General features: G+C 42.5%; 1 protein-coding gene across 1 annotated transcript in view; it reads left to right on the top strand.

Moving 5' to 3' along the window:
- Positions 1-12,175: 12,175 nt before the first annotated feature.
- ecrg4a (ECRG4 augurin precursor a) overlaps positions 12,176-14,385 on the top strand; it is a 40,787-nt gene continuing 38,577 nt past the window's right edge. The window contains exon 1 of the mRNA XM_038819193.1: positions 12,176-12,359. The gene's annotated coding sequence lies outside the window, so the exon portion shown is untranslated. The remainder of the gene's footprint in view (positions 12,360-14,385) is intronic.

Here is a 14,385-nt window from a genome sequence, read left to right as displayed (position 1 = left end):
AATCCGCTGAAAGTGATTGACTGTATCAGGTGTTAATTACTCTAGCAGAAAGATTACTGCAGTTTCAACTTGGGTGTAAACTCATCAATTCTATAAAAGTAAACAAGTTTTGCTACCAAACAGTGGTCAGAGGACAGGGTGCTAGGTCAGAAATTTGGTGCAGAGAGGGAAGAAGTACTGCTTTTTGTACGGTTTGTTTCCAAACCTCCAGTAGCTGATGAGTTCTTTTGACTGCAAGCATGGGGATTCTAACTTGCTATTACTTTAACTAAATTAGTGACTAATTGACTTAATTAACGTTATATATGTCAGGGATGGTAGTGTGCATTACAATCAAAGGCAACCCTATCTGTCCTAAGTGTCTGCAGCTTGAACAACTTCAGCTCGAATTGCTGAGTTGGAGTCTGAGTTGCAGATATTACAGAGCATCAGGGATGAGGAAAGTTAAGACACTTTGTTCCAGGTGGGAGTTGCAGCCGTTGGGTTAGGTAGAACGTTAGAGTTGATCAATGGTCAGGAACAGGGTGGCTTGACTAAGAAGCAGGTATGGGGATCCAACACCTAGTGAAGGGGGAGCCTAAACTCTCATCTACATGACCGACAAGGGAGTTTTTGTTAGCCATGTAGATGAGCAAAGACTGCAGGGTAGTTGAGCAACCTGACTATGGCACTGTAATGCAGGAAGTCATTCAATTGTGAGGAGTGAAAAGGAGTTTGGTGGTGATAAGGGACAGTATAGTCAGGGGGTTAGAGATTGTTCTTTACAGCCATAATCAAGAATTACAAATGCTGTGTTGCCTACCCAGTGCCAGGGTTAAGACATCCAATGGTTGGAGACAAGTGGAGTGAGAGGGGCAGGATCTAGTTGTGGTCCACATAGGAACCAACCACATTAATAGAACTAGGAATGATTTTCAACTGGGAGAGTTTGAGGAATGGGTTCCAACTTAAAATGCAGAACTTCAAAAGTAATCATCTCTGTATTGTTGGGAACAAGAGTAGAATATCCAGCCCATCACTCCTGCTTAATTCAATAGATTACGGCTGATTGGACACTTCAATGCCATTTACCCACTATATCTCCATAACACTATGTTATTGTTTTTTTCTTATAAATTTAGATTACCCAATTATTTTTTCCAATTAAGGGGCAATTTAGTGTGGCCAATCCACCTACTCTGCACATTTTTGGGTTGTGGGGGCGAACCCCACGCAGACACGGGGAGAATGTGCAAACTCCACACGGACAGTGACCCAGAGCCGGGATCGAACCTGGGACCTCAGCGCCGTGAGGCGGTTGTGCTAACCACTAGGCCACCATGCTGCCCTCTATTTTATTGTTAATCAGAAATCTGTCAATCTCTACCTTAAACATACTCTGACTGAGCTCCCAGGGCTCTCCAGGGTAGAGAATTCCAAAGTTTCACAGCCCTCGGTGTAAAGAAATTTCCTCATCTCGGCTCTAAGTGGCTTCTCACTTATTTTGAAATTATGCACCTTTGTTTTAGACTCCCCAATCAAAGGGAACATTTTACCTGTATCTACCCTGTCTATTCCTTTAGTATTTTGTAGGTTTCAAATGAGATCACCACTCATTCTTTAGAACGCTAGAGAATACAGGCCCAGTTTCCCCAATCTCTCTTGATAAGACAATCCTGCCATTCCTGAAACAAGACTGGTGGAGCTTTGTTGCACTCGCTCTATGGCAATAAAATCCTTTTGAGATAAGCGGACCAAAACTGCACACAGTACCCAGGTGCGCTCTAACCAGGCTTCCATACCAGGATTTCCCACAGTTTTCAAGCCATGGAATCCCTAATGTTCTCCGAAGAGCATCAGGGAACCCCAAGCATTCTTATAATGTTGACACCCTTTTTTGGCTGTGATATAGGTGTGAACACAAAAATCAAATGTAAAGCAGTCTTCTCCAGCTATATTTATGCATATATTAGGAGGATGCACGCAGTCACACACACCCTCACAACCCATGATAAGCCACTCTCCAGGAAATAGTAACCACCTTGGGAGTGGGTAATCTGTTGATAATTCAAAAGTTATTTTATTTGTCATTTTTTAATGAGAGGAATGATGCTGGAAAGCTAATTCCCATATTGGACATCAGCACTGCTATCGTCCCTGTGCTCATATTTCTGTCTCATGTTCTCACACACACACACACCTCTTTCACTCATCCTCTCATACATCCTCATACAAACACGCTTATCCTCACACAAACACCTTTCTCTGATTTCCACCCCCAGCTCCTTTCCTGAGGCCCAATATGTGATACTGGCATAGTACATGGGGGAAAAGGCAGCTATTCTGTTAGGATGGGCTCCAATTAAACTGGACTAGACACGTGTTCTGGCAAATTTTATAACTAGAATTGTAGATGGGGCTTAAAACTCAGAGGGTTCAGGTGAAGGGAGATATTGAAATCCAAAGGGAAAGTCGTGGGAATAGTACAATGCTGTGATGTGGATAAATATGGGCAGAGTAGGCAGGAACAAATCCGGTTTAATCAATGAGTAATATCCATGTGGAATATAGTGGGTTTTTTATAAACGCTCTGCAGATGATACATTGGGCAGACGCAGCATGGGCTCATAAAGGGCAGGTCGTGCCTAACTAATTTAGTGGAATTTTTTGAGGACATTACCAGTGCAGTGGATAATGGGGAGCCAATGGATGTGGTATATCTGGATTTCCAGAAAGCTTTTGACAAGGCTGCTGCATAAGATAAAGATGCATGGTATTAAGGGTAAAGTAGTAGCATGGATAGAGGATTGGTTAATTAATAGAAAGCAAAGAGTGGGGATTAATGGGTGCTTCTCTGGTTGGCGATCAGTAGATAGTGGTGTCCCTCAGGGATCCGTGTTGGGCCCACAATTGTTCACAATCTACATAGATAATTTGGAGTTGGGGACCAAAGGCAATGTGTCCAAGTTTGCAGATGACACTAAGATGAGTGGTAAAGCGAAAAGTGCAGAGGATACTGGAAGTCTGCAGAGGGATTTGGATAGGTTAAGTGAATGGGCTAGGGTTTGGCAAATGGAATACAATGTTGACAAATGTGAGGTTATCCATTTTGGTAGGAATAACAGCAAACGGGATTATTATTTAAACGATAAAATATTAAAGCATGCTGCTGTGCAGAGAGACCTGGGTGTGCTAGTGCATGAGTCACAGAAAGTTGGTTAACAGGTGATTAAGAAGGCCAATGGAATTTTGTCCTTCATTGCTAGAGGGATGGAGTTTAAGACTAGGGAGGTTATGCTGCAATTGTATAAGGTGTTAGTGAGGCCACACCTGGAGTATTGTGTTCAGTTTTGGTCTCCTTACTTGAGAAAGGACGTACTGGTACTGGAGGGTGTGCAGAGGAGATTCACGAGGTTAATCCCAGAGCTGAAGGGGTTGGATTACAAGGAGAGGTTGAGTAGACTTGGACTGTACTCGTTGGAATTTAGAAGGATGAGGGGGGATCTTAGCGAAACATTTAAAATTATGAAGGGAATAGAAAGGATAGATGCGGGCAGGTTGTTTCCACTGGCGGGTGGAAGCAGAACTAGGGGGCATAGCCTTAAAATAAGAGGAAGTAGATTTAGGACTGAGTTTAGGAGGAACTTCTTCACCCAAAAGGTTGTGAATCTATGGAATTCCTTGCCCAGTGAAGCAGTTGAGGCTCCTTCATTAAATGTTTTTTAAGGTAAAGATAGATAGCTTTTTGAAGAAAAACGGGATTATGGCGTTCGGGCCGGAAAGTGGAGCTGAGTCCACAAAAGATCAGCCATGATCTCATTGAATGGCGGAGCAGGCTCGAAGGGCCAGATGGCCTACTCCTGCTCCTAGTTCTTATGTTCTTATGTATCTGAATGCACAAAGAATCTGCAATAAGATTGAGGAACTAGTCTCACACACAGAAATAAATGGTTCAGATCAAATTGTCATTACAGCAGCATGGTTGTAAGGTGAACAAGTTTAGGAAATAAATATTCCAATGTGCACACCATTTCAAAGATATAAATGATTGGGGGGGGGGGGGTTATAGCCTTGACAGTAAACAATGACAAGGGCAGTGGAGAGAAAGGATCTCTACTCAGAAGTTCAGGAGGTGGAATTAGTGAAGTGGAAATTAGAAATTGCAAGAGCCATAAAACATTAGTTGGCGTAGTTTATATTCCACCCCAACAGTAGTTATACTTTCGACAGGGCATTAAACAATACATTAATTGTGCTTGTAGCAAAGGAAATGTAATAATTGTGGATGATTTTAATCTTCATTTCGACTGAATGAATTAAATTGGCAAAGATGTGTTAGTGGACTTCTTTTGGGACAGTTTCCTGCAGCAATACATTGTGGAACCAACCAGGTATCAAGCTATTTTAGATCGAGTATTGTGTAATGAGGCAGGCTTAATTAGTAAACTCAAAGTAAAAGATCTGGGCAACCATGATCATTAAACAATTGAATTGCACAATACATTTTCAGAGTGACTAACTCCAGTCCAAAACAAGAATTGTAAAAAAAATAAGAGGTGTTACGGACAGGGGAGGGAGACAAAACTGAAATCCTTTATTTTCTCACCATCTGTCCATAAACAAAAGTGTTTTAATATTTGAAATAGACCAGTGTGTTTCTCCAAACCCAGTTTGTGAGAGTCAATTTTTAAAGTAACTCGTAGCAAATTCTCTTGAGCATTAAATCGGAAGTATAGTTTATTCACACATTTCAACCCTGGAAATGGTTGCAACATCATATTCATGCAAAAGCACACAATAAGAAGAAAGGAAAGAGGGTCTTTACAACTATGAATAACTTGAAAGAAAAAGCACCACAGTTCATTTGTTAGTCAGAATCCAGTGAGGGTTTCTTCATGGATTAGCTACAGTTCAGATGGGTTCAGCGAGCTAAAGCAGGTGTTTGCAAAATTCCTTTAAAGTTGATGGTGGCACAGTGAGATGAGGTTGGTATATAGAGACATGGGATGCAATTTCCCCCCCAAAATTTCTAAGTTGATTTGTCAGTTTTTCAGAGAGTTTCCCGCCGCTATTCAATGACGCTTCTCACTTTTTTGGGCCCTGGGGAGTTTCTCACCGCACTTAGAATTTTTTTTAGCACTGGGGAGCTGAACTCCGAGATTAGGCCACTATTTTGAAAGGTGCTCAGATCTCTGTGAGCTTAAACCCCCCCACCCATGGGCAATATCATCCCCCACAGACATGGACACTCCCCCAGACACCCCACTATGGGGTCTCTGGGGGTTCCCACTCTTCAGGCCCCCCCAAGCCCCATTACAGCACCCCCTTCCTTATAGGACCCCCAGCCATCACCCCTCCAACCTCCTAACCACTGTGCTACCATGCTACCCCTACATTGAGCTTCCCTACATTGAACTTCATATGCCACCTATCTGTCCAATCCATCTACTTGTCTATGCCCTTTTGAAGTTCTACTTTGTCCTCTTCACAGTTTACAATACTTCCAAGTTTTGTGTCATCCACAAACTTTGAAACTGTCCCCTGCACACCAAGATCTAGGTCACTAATATACATCAGGAAAAGCAAAGATCCAAATACTGACCCCTGGGGAATATCCATTGGCTATTACTCATTGCTTTCTATTATTCAGCCAATTTTGTATCCACATTGCTATTATCTCTTTTACTCCATGAACTAAAACTTTTCTCACGAGTCTGTCATGTGGCACTATATTGAATGCCTTCTGAATGTCCATGTACACCACATCAACAGCATTACCCCCATCAACCCTTTCTGTTGTCTCCTCAAAAAACTACAGCATTTCAGTTAAATATGATTTCCCCTTTAGAATTACCATGCTGGCTCTTCCTAATCAGCACACTTTTTTCCATGTAGCTACTAATTCTATCCTGAATAATTGCTTCCAGAAGCTTGCCCACCATTGATATTAAATTGACTGGTCTGTAATTGCTGGGGCTATCCTTACAACCTTTTTTTGAACAATTCTCCAGTCCTCTGGCACCTCCCCTAAGGTGAGGGAAGACTGGAAGATTATGGCCAGCGCCCCTGCAATTTCCATTCTCACTTCCTTCAAAATCCTTGGATGCATCTCATCCAGTCCTGATTCCTTGTCAGCTTTCGGTACCAACAGTCTATTCAGCACTTCCTCTTTATCAATTTTAAACCATTCTAGGGACACAGTTTTTTCATCTCTCAACATGTTCTGGGTAGCAGTTTTCATTTAATATCTCCGTTGTGCCCCCAGCCTCCTTGTGTAAATTCCTTTTTAGATCCCTATTTGGCCCAACTCCTCCTTTTGCCACTCTTTTACGGTTTATATGCCGACAGACAACTTTGGGGTTTCCCTTTATGTTGGCTACCAGTCTTTTCTCATAATCCCTTTTCATTTCTCTGTGTTTCACCTCTCCTCTGAGCCTCTGTATTTATCTTGTTTCTCAACTGTATTCTTTATCCATAAGCATACTTTTTTTCCTCTTACCTTAATTTCTATCTCCTTTTTCATTTAAGGTACGCTGGATTTGTTTGCTTTACCTTTCCCTTTTCAGGGAATACTCTTTGACTATGTCTGGACCATTTCTGCTTTGAAGATAACCAATTGTTCAGCTACAGTTTTTCCAGTTAACCTTTTGTTCCAGTCTAACCAGCCTAGCTCCATTCTTGCCTCATTGAAGTCATCTGTCTCCCAGTTAATTATTTTTATATTAATTGCCTATTATACTTTTCTATCATCATCCTAAACCTTCAATACAATGATCATTGTCTGCTAAATGATCCCCCACTGACACTTGATCTACTTGGCCCACCTCATTTACAAGAACAAGGTCCATCAGTGCCTTTTATTGGATTGGACACACTGACATAGAACATTTTCTTGGACATAATCTCGGAGCGTTTGGCCCTCTCCGCCCTTTACACTACCACAGTTCCTGTCTACATTTTTGTAATTAAAATCCCCAATATAATTACTCTATAATGTTTGCATCTCTCTGTAATTTTCCTGCAGATTTGTTCTTCTGCATCCTTCTCACTAGTTGGTGGTCTATGGGCTATACCAAAAGATTTCATAGAATTATCATAGAATTTACAGTGCAGAAGGAGGCCATTCGGCCCATCGAGTCTGCACCGGCTCTTGGAAAGAGCACCCTACCCAAGGCCAACACCTCCACCCTTATCCCCATAACCCAGTAATCCCACCCAACACTAAGGGCAATTTTGGACACTAAGGGCAATTTATCATGGCCAATCCACCTAACCTGCACATCTTTGGACTGTGGGAGGAAACCGGAGCACCCGGAGGAAACCCACGCACTGCATCCATTTTGTTTCTTGGCTCTAACCAAATTGATTCTGTCCTTGAATTCTCTGGGGCATCCTCGTTTTTCAGTACTGCAATGCTCTCCTTAACCAATACCGCCACCCCTCCTTTCCTTTGTTTTCTGAACACCTTTTCCCCAGGAATATTTAACACCTAGTCATGCCCTTCCTTGAGCCAGGTCTTGGTTATCACCATGACATCATATTTCCACATCACAAGCTGCACTTGTAACTCCCCAATCTTAGTCATTATACTTTGTGAATTCACATAAATGCACAGTGACCCTAATTTAGACATCAGTACTTTCTCCCTTACTCCAACTTCAACTTACTATTATATATATTAATGGTTTCTGTCCCTCCCAGTATTTAATGCATCCTGGTATTCCTGCCTAATATTTCCTTGTAGTTCCCACACCCCTACCGAGCACTAGCAAAATGCCACAAAGGGATCTCCGTCCCTGCTCTGTTCAGGTGCGATTCCTCCAACTTGTACCAGTGCCATCTTCCCCAGAGGCAGTCCCAGTATCTCAGGAATCGAAAGCCCTCCTTGCACCATCTTTACAGCCATACTGCCATATCCTCCCATTTCTATGCTCACTTTCAAATGGCAATTGGAGTAATCCGGAGGTTACTAATTTGAGGTCCTACTTTGCTAATTTTCCACCTAGCTCCCGTTCCCCTTCCTACCCAAGTCATCGGTACCAATGTGAACCACAACCCCTGGCTGATCATCACCCCCCCCCCCCCCCCCCCCCCCCCCGGAAGACTATCATGCAGTTGCTCTGTGACATCATCCTTGACTCTGGCACCAGGGAGGGAACATACCATCCTGGAATCATATCTACGGCCACAGAAATACTTGCCTGTTCCCTTAACTAACAAATCCCATATCATTATTGCTCTTCCCCTTTTCTTCCTCCCCTCCTGTACAGCTGAGCTGCTCGTGATGCCAGAAACCTGGCTCTGAATGCATTCCTGTGAAGAACCTGATTTCCCTTTCACAAAACTATGCTGACCCTTCCCAATTACTTTGTGTTCTTCTAAGTTTTTTACTCATTCAAGGGATGTGGGCTTTGCTGGCTAGGCCACATTTATTGCCCATCCCGAATTGCCCTGCTGAAGGTGATGGGGAGTTCTCAACATTGACTGCAGCAGTTCAAGAAATGTTGGTACATCCACAGCACTGTTAGGGAGGGAATTCTAGGGTTTAGGCCCAGTGCCAGTGAAGAAACAGCGATATATTTCCAAGTCAGGATGGTGAATGATTTGGAGGGGAGCTTCCAGGAGATTGTGTTCCCATATGCCTGCTGCTCTTGCCCTTCTGGATGGTAGTGGTTGTGGGTTTAGAAAGTGTGAAGAAGCCTTGGTGCATTCCTACAGTGGATCTTGTAGATGGTTTCATAGAATTTACAGTGCAGAAGGAGGCCATTCGGCCCATCGAGTCTGCACCGGCTCCTGGAAAGAGCACCCTACCCAAGGTCAACCCTATCTCCACCCTCCACTACCTCCACCCTATCCCCATAACCCAGTAACCCCACCCAACACTAAAGGCAATTTTGGACACTAAGGGCAATTTATCATGGCCAATCCACCTAACCTGCACATCTTTGGACTGTGGGAGGAAACCGGAGCACCCGGAGGCAACCCACGCACACACGGGGAGGATGTGCAGACTCCGCACAGACAGTGACCCAGTGGGGAATCGAACCTGGGACCCTGGAGCTGTGTAGCGATTGTGCTATCCACAATGCTACCGTGCTGCCCCTATACAAATTCTATTTTACAAATTACACTCGGTATGGTCCTCATGCTGTTGCTGTGTGTCCGTGGTGCAGGGAGTGAATGTTTGGGAAGGGGTGCCAATCAAATGGGTTTCTTTGTCCTGATGGTGTTGAGCTTCATGAGTGTTGCTGGAGCTGCATGGACAGATGCACCAGCAATAGGCAGGTTAGTGAGCATGCGGTCAAATATGTTTTTCCCCCTTTTTAGCTTACTCACCACCTGCCGCTGTGGCAATCCAGCAGGCATATCCTTTAGCATTCAGCTACCATGGTCCTACCAAGCCACACTTAGTGATGTGCTTTAAAGTCCCCCATCCAGAGTGCATTCTGGGCCCATGTGATCCCCAAAACTTCCTCCAAGTGGTGTTCAACATGGAGATGTACTAATGCATCAACTGAGGGGGTGCCCAAGAGAGCCAGAGGCTACACCTGTTGCTAGATTGCCCTCCGGCAGTATTTATGTCTCCAGGATCTATTTGTGCTTCAGAAAGATATCGGGAGCAGCAAAAATCTTTAAATGGCTGCTGAAATTAAATGCCTCTCCCTAGTTCAGTTTCTGCTCATTTACAAATCCAGTCCCATCCCCATGCTGTCAAATATCAGGTTCGCTGGACCTCCGAGTCTGGGTCTTGTGTGCCATTTGTTTCAAGCCCCACTTTCAATTGCTGACATGAAAGTGTTCCTCTTGATGACAAAGGGTTTCATGACAAATCTTTCTAACTTTTCCCAGTTCCGATGAAAGGTGTTTGACCTGAAACGTTAACTGGGTTTCGCTCTCTCTAGATGCTGCCAGACCTGCTGAGTATTTCCAGCATTTTCTATTTTTAATCTCATATATGCCAACTTGGTGAGCCAACACAAACTGACCAACAACTTTACAGAATGTTGTTATTTTCTGCTCCTCTGGTCCCATATTTAGTTTATTGCCCCATTACTGCCCCACTTGTTCTGAAACAAGATTGTTTGGTCTTTCAATAATAATCTTTATTCGTGTCACAATTAGGCTTACATTAACAATGTAATGAAGTTATTATGAAAATCCCCTGGTCACCACATTGGCACCTGTTCGGGTACACTGAGGAAGAATTTGGAATGTCCAATTCACCTAACAGCATATCTTTTGGGTCAATCGTTACTACCTCCCACTCTACCATAGTCCCTTGCTTTCCTCCACTCCTCACGTCCCAACCCAAGTAGTGTTAAAATCTGTCACGCCTCGGGAAGTGGGATGGGAGTTTTCGGAGGGAAGTGGGATGGAAGTTTTCGGAGATGGGAGGAGAAGTGTGTTAGGGCACTAAAACATTTGTTTCTGGGGGGGCTGATTTGCAGGACTGGAGGAGCTGGGGGCGAAATGTGGGTTGGGGCAGGGTAATTGTTTAGGTGTATGCAGGTCCGAGGTTTTGCTAAGAAGTATATACAGAGCTTTCTGGTAGCGCTGGACCCCACGCTGTTGGCGGAGGTGCTGATAACAGGGGGAGGGGAGTGGTGTCGACAATTATGGGAACAGAGAAGACATCATTGGAGGGGATTGAGATAAAGTGGGAGCAAGAGTTGATGGAGGAGGGGCTGTGGTGTGAGGAACTCCAGTGGGGGGGGGGGGGGGGGGGGGGAGAGGGGGGGGTGGCACAAACCACATTCATATATTTTGGTCTGTGGTGAAGATGATATTGCTGGAAATGGGCAGATTGAATTTCCATTCCCATGGAAAGAGAAATAGAGTTTAAAAAGTAGACTCTTGATTCTTTTTCTGAACATTTTTATTCTACATGGCCAATTGGTGCGGAGCCCCCTTCACAAAACTCATGACCGCTTTCCCTCTTGGCAGCTGCTAATTGGGCAGCTGGCACTTGGTTCATGGTGCTGAACCATTTTCCGCCTCCTTCACCCTTCCAGAGATGTGAAATCCGGCCAATTAACTCTGTTCCTCTCTCCAAGGATGCTGCAAGGCCTACAAAGTGCTTCCAGTTTTCCCTGTTTGTAATTCAGATTTCCACCATTTGCGATACTTTGCTTGTTTATTAGTGATGTTGTATCATTACTTGTACATAACATTGTTTGGGAGACATTATTCATTTTTCTTGGCATTTCTAACTGTAAATAAAGTAACAGTGCTAAAGCAAAATATTTTTTTTTGGTAGGCATGTCCCTTTGAATCTATATTTAATTCACCATTAAAATACTTTGTCAAAACTGTAAATTACCATCAAGTGAAAAGCACATTGTATGACCCTTCTTTTCTCTCCTTGCATAATTAAAGCATAGCGACTCTCACTGATGTAACATAATTCTGCAGTCAATAGTTTCTATATTAATCAGCAATACAGTCCTGACCCTATGAAAGTGTTGCCTATCTTTCCAGTATGTTTATTAAATATGCAGGATATCCCAACTAATCCAAGAATTATTAAAATTAACATGCTACCCAGTGACAATAATGTACATGTTATCTGTTGATCTATAGGGCTGACTAAGTTTTAGGATCTGCATGTTCCATTTTCAGAGAAGCTAGAGACCTCGCCATTCAAAGTGAAGCCCACAACGTGATTAAATGTCCCATTTGACCTGATCTAACCCAATAATGCTACGTCATTTTGTGGCCAAATGAGAACTGTGTTGAATTATCGGGTAATTTGAATTAAAAGAGGCAGATCAGAGGGAAACATTGTTCATGTAGCGCTGCTTCTAGAGGTTCCTTGAACAAAAGTTCCTCCCCATGTGATTACCTTCGTGTAGGTATCATCAACTGTGTGTATAGTTGAAAGTTAATGAAAGACATCAGTTAAGCAAAATCAGAAAAATCACAAAAAGGGTTGTTTTTCTGAAATCAGTACGTTCAAGGAAAATTCATTTCCAATTGCGAATCTGTTCCTGGTTTTTTTTTAATGGAAACCAACTGCTGAGTTATTAAATTCTTCATGGCACACATCATGCAGACATCTGTTTGCAATCTATCGCAGCCTGAAAAGTACTTTCTTAAATTAAAAACATTCCCAGTTCTGTCAGCATTATTTAATGCTTGTTGTCAACACTCCTAACATAGGATTTCTTCGATGACTAATAAAAGTTCCATTCTCTGTGACTCATCCTTAGCCTAACAGATTTTTGCTCTGTGGTCACTTCAGCATCAGCTTGCTAGGCTGGGCTGGATTCGACTGTGCTCGTCAGAATAAGGAATGGTCTGTTCTTTTTTGCTGCAAACTGAAAAATCGGTTTCTCCACGTACTTGAAGGTGAAAAGAAAAGAATACTTGTTTTGTGAAAGGTAAAATGAATGAACTGAAAATCAAAAATGATTTCAGTGATTTAAGGTTACCAGTGGTCTAAGTGTGATTTTATTTCTTTTGTTTACAATAGCACTGCACAATGACTTTATATTTAGCTCAAAAAGGATGTTTCCCATAGGATGTGGGAAGTTAATACTGTGTTGCCTTTCAAGTAACCCAGCAGATCAGCAGAAAGTTTAAAGAGAAAAAGGTGTTTCCTAAAGTGATTGTGCTTTAAGGTTCAAGGATCTATGTATATTTGTGTTACCTTGTTGCTTTTGCAAAATTATGTAAGTTGCATTTTGTTAACACAATACATGCATTCACTTTATTTGTTTAATTTTGATGAACACTTCAGTTGTTTAAGAGTGTGAAGAAAATGTTTTAAGAGTTGATCAAAACTTCTTAAAATTGTGTTCAGATTTGCCCTTCACTGAATCTTAACATTTCTTACCCATTTTTTTTTACCAAGACATAGAAAAAAGGAACAAATTTTCTATGACAGTTTGTTCCCAGCTGCAAATCTGCTAAACATGGCTGTATGTTCAGACTCGTCAATCTTTGGTTTAAGTGAATCCAAATGCGGAAGTGTACATGTCAAGATTTATAATAGTGTTATTGTATTGTTAGTTTTGAAATGAAACAATTTCAAGAAGCTCACAGCAGCTGAACATAATGGCATGTATTTCCTTTATTTGCATTTAGATCATGTTTATTTTGATTTCATCAGACGTTTCGGGTACAATCCACAGTTGAGAGAATTGAATTTTCCTTTGGTATGTGGTCAGCACATGTCTCTGATATCATGCAGCAGAAGATTAAAAACTTGCATTTATAATACTGAAACTGGCCATCAGGGTAAGGCACATTTGGACATTTAAAGGGACCGTTTTCTTTGGTACATGTGTAGAAATGGGCTTGATGTTTGGCTTTTTGTTTATTTTTGGACCTTTTTTCGCCCCAGATTGTTGTCAGTAAAATGTATCATTGTTCCAAACAAAATGATGGATTTAGAAAAGTTCATGGCGATTCTTCTGCTTCTTTGATATTCAGAGGGGGGGAACAGGGAATAGAATGGATGTGTTGTAGTCTGCTTCGACAGTGCCAGAAGCAAGCTGACCTTGTCTACAAGGCCATTGATGCAGACATACCGGTTTAGGAATTTCTGAAGAAAGCAGTATTTCACAAGTTGTCGACCTAGAACTGACCTTCAGATCATTTCTAACACCAGAATAGCACTGTAATACAAATGGTCCGAAGTATAGTGAGATACATATACTCAACGGATAAACACACTAACGGCATTTTAAAGCCATCATATGTCTGGACAGATCATTGGGTGCTCAACCGTAAAACCTACCACAGTATCAGTACCCAGTATTATTATAATCTGCAAACCTGGAAACCCATAAACATTTGGAGAAGGAAGAGTTACAGCCAAGGACACAGCATGGCACTGATGGCGAGCCAGAAAATGTCCCTGCTGAAATAATGGGACAGATTTTATTGCCATATAACAGGCAGGTCACATCTTGGAGGTGATATTCTGACAACCATCTTGTCCTGGTTGTCTATCGCCCCTGTGCTTGTTTACCTCCACTGGCTTCTGGTCAAGCAGTGCCTTGATTTTAAAGTTCTGATCCTTGTTATCAAATCTCTCCATGGCCTGGCCCCTCCTGATCTCTAAACTCTTCCAGCTCCATAACCTTCTCAGATAACTATGCCCATCTAATTCTGCCACCTTGAGCATCTTCGATTTTAACTGCTCTGTCATTGGTGGCTGTGTCTTCAATTGTCTAGGCCCTAAATTCTGAAATACCATCCTTTCAGTTCTCTGTCTCTCTAGTGGCAAAGTGGTTAGCACTGTTGCCTCACAGTGCCAGGGACCTGGGGTCGATTCTGGACTTTGGTTACTGTGTGAAGTTTGCACTTTCTCCCCTTGCCTGAGCAGATTTCCTCTCCTAGCCCAAAAATGTGCAGGTTACGTTTGGGTGCGTAGGTTTAAGGTGCGAGGGGCAAGGTTTA

Source organism: Scyliorhinus canicula, chromosome 14, assembly GCF_902713615.1.
Source record: "Scyliorhinus canicula chromosome 14, sScyCan1.1, whole genome shotgun sequence".
In the NCBI taxonomy this organism is placed as follows: Eukaryota; Metazoa; Chordata; class Chondrichthyes; order Carcharhiniformes; family Scyliorhinidae; genus Scyliorhinus; species Scyliorhinus canicula.
This window is presented reverse-complemented; position numbering and strand designations above follow the sequence as displayed.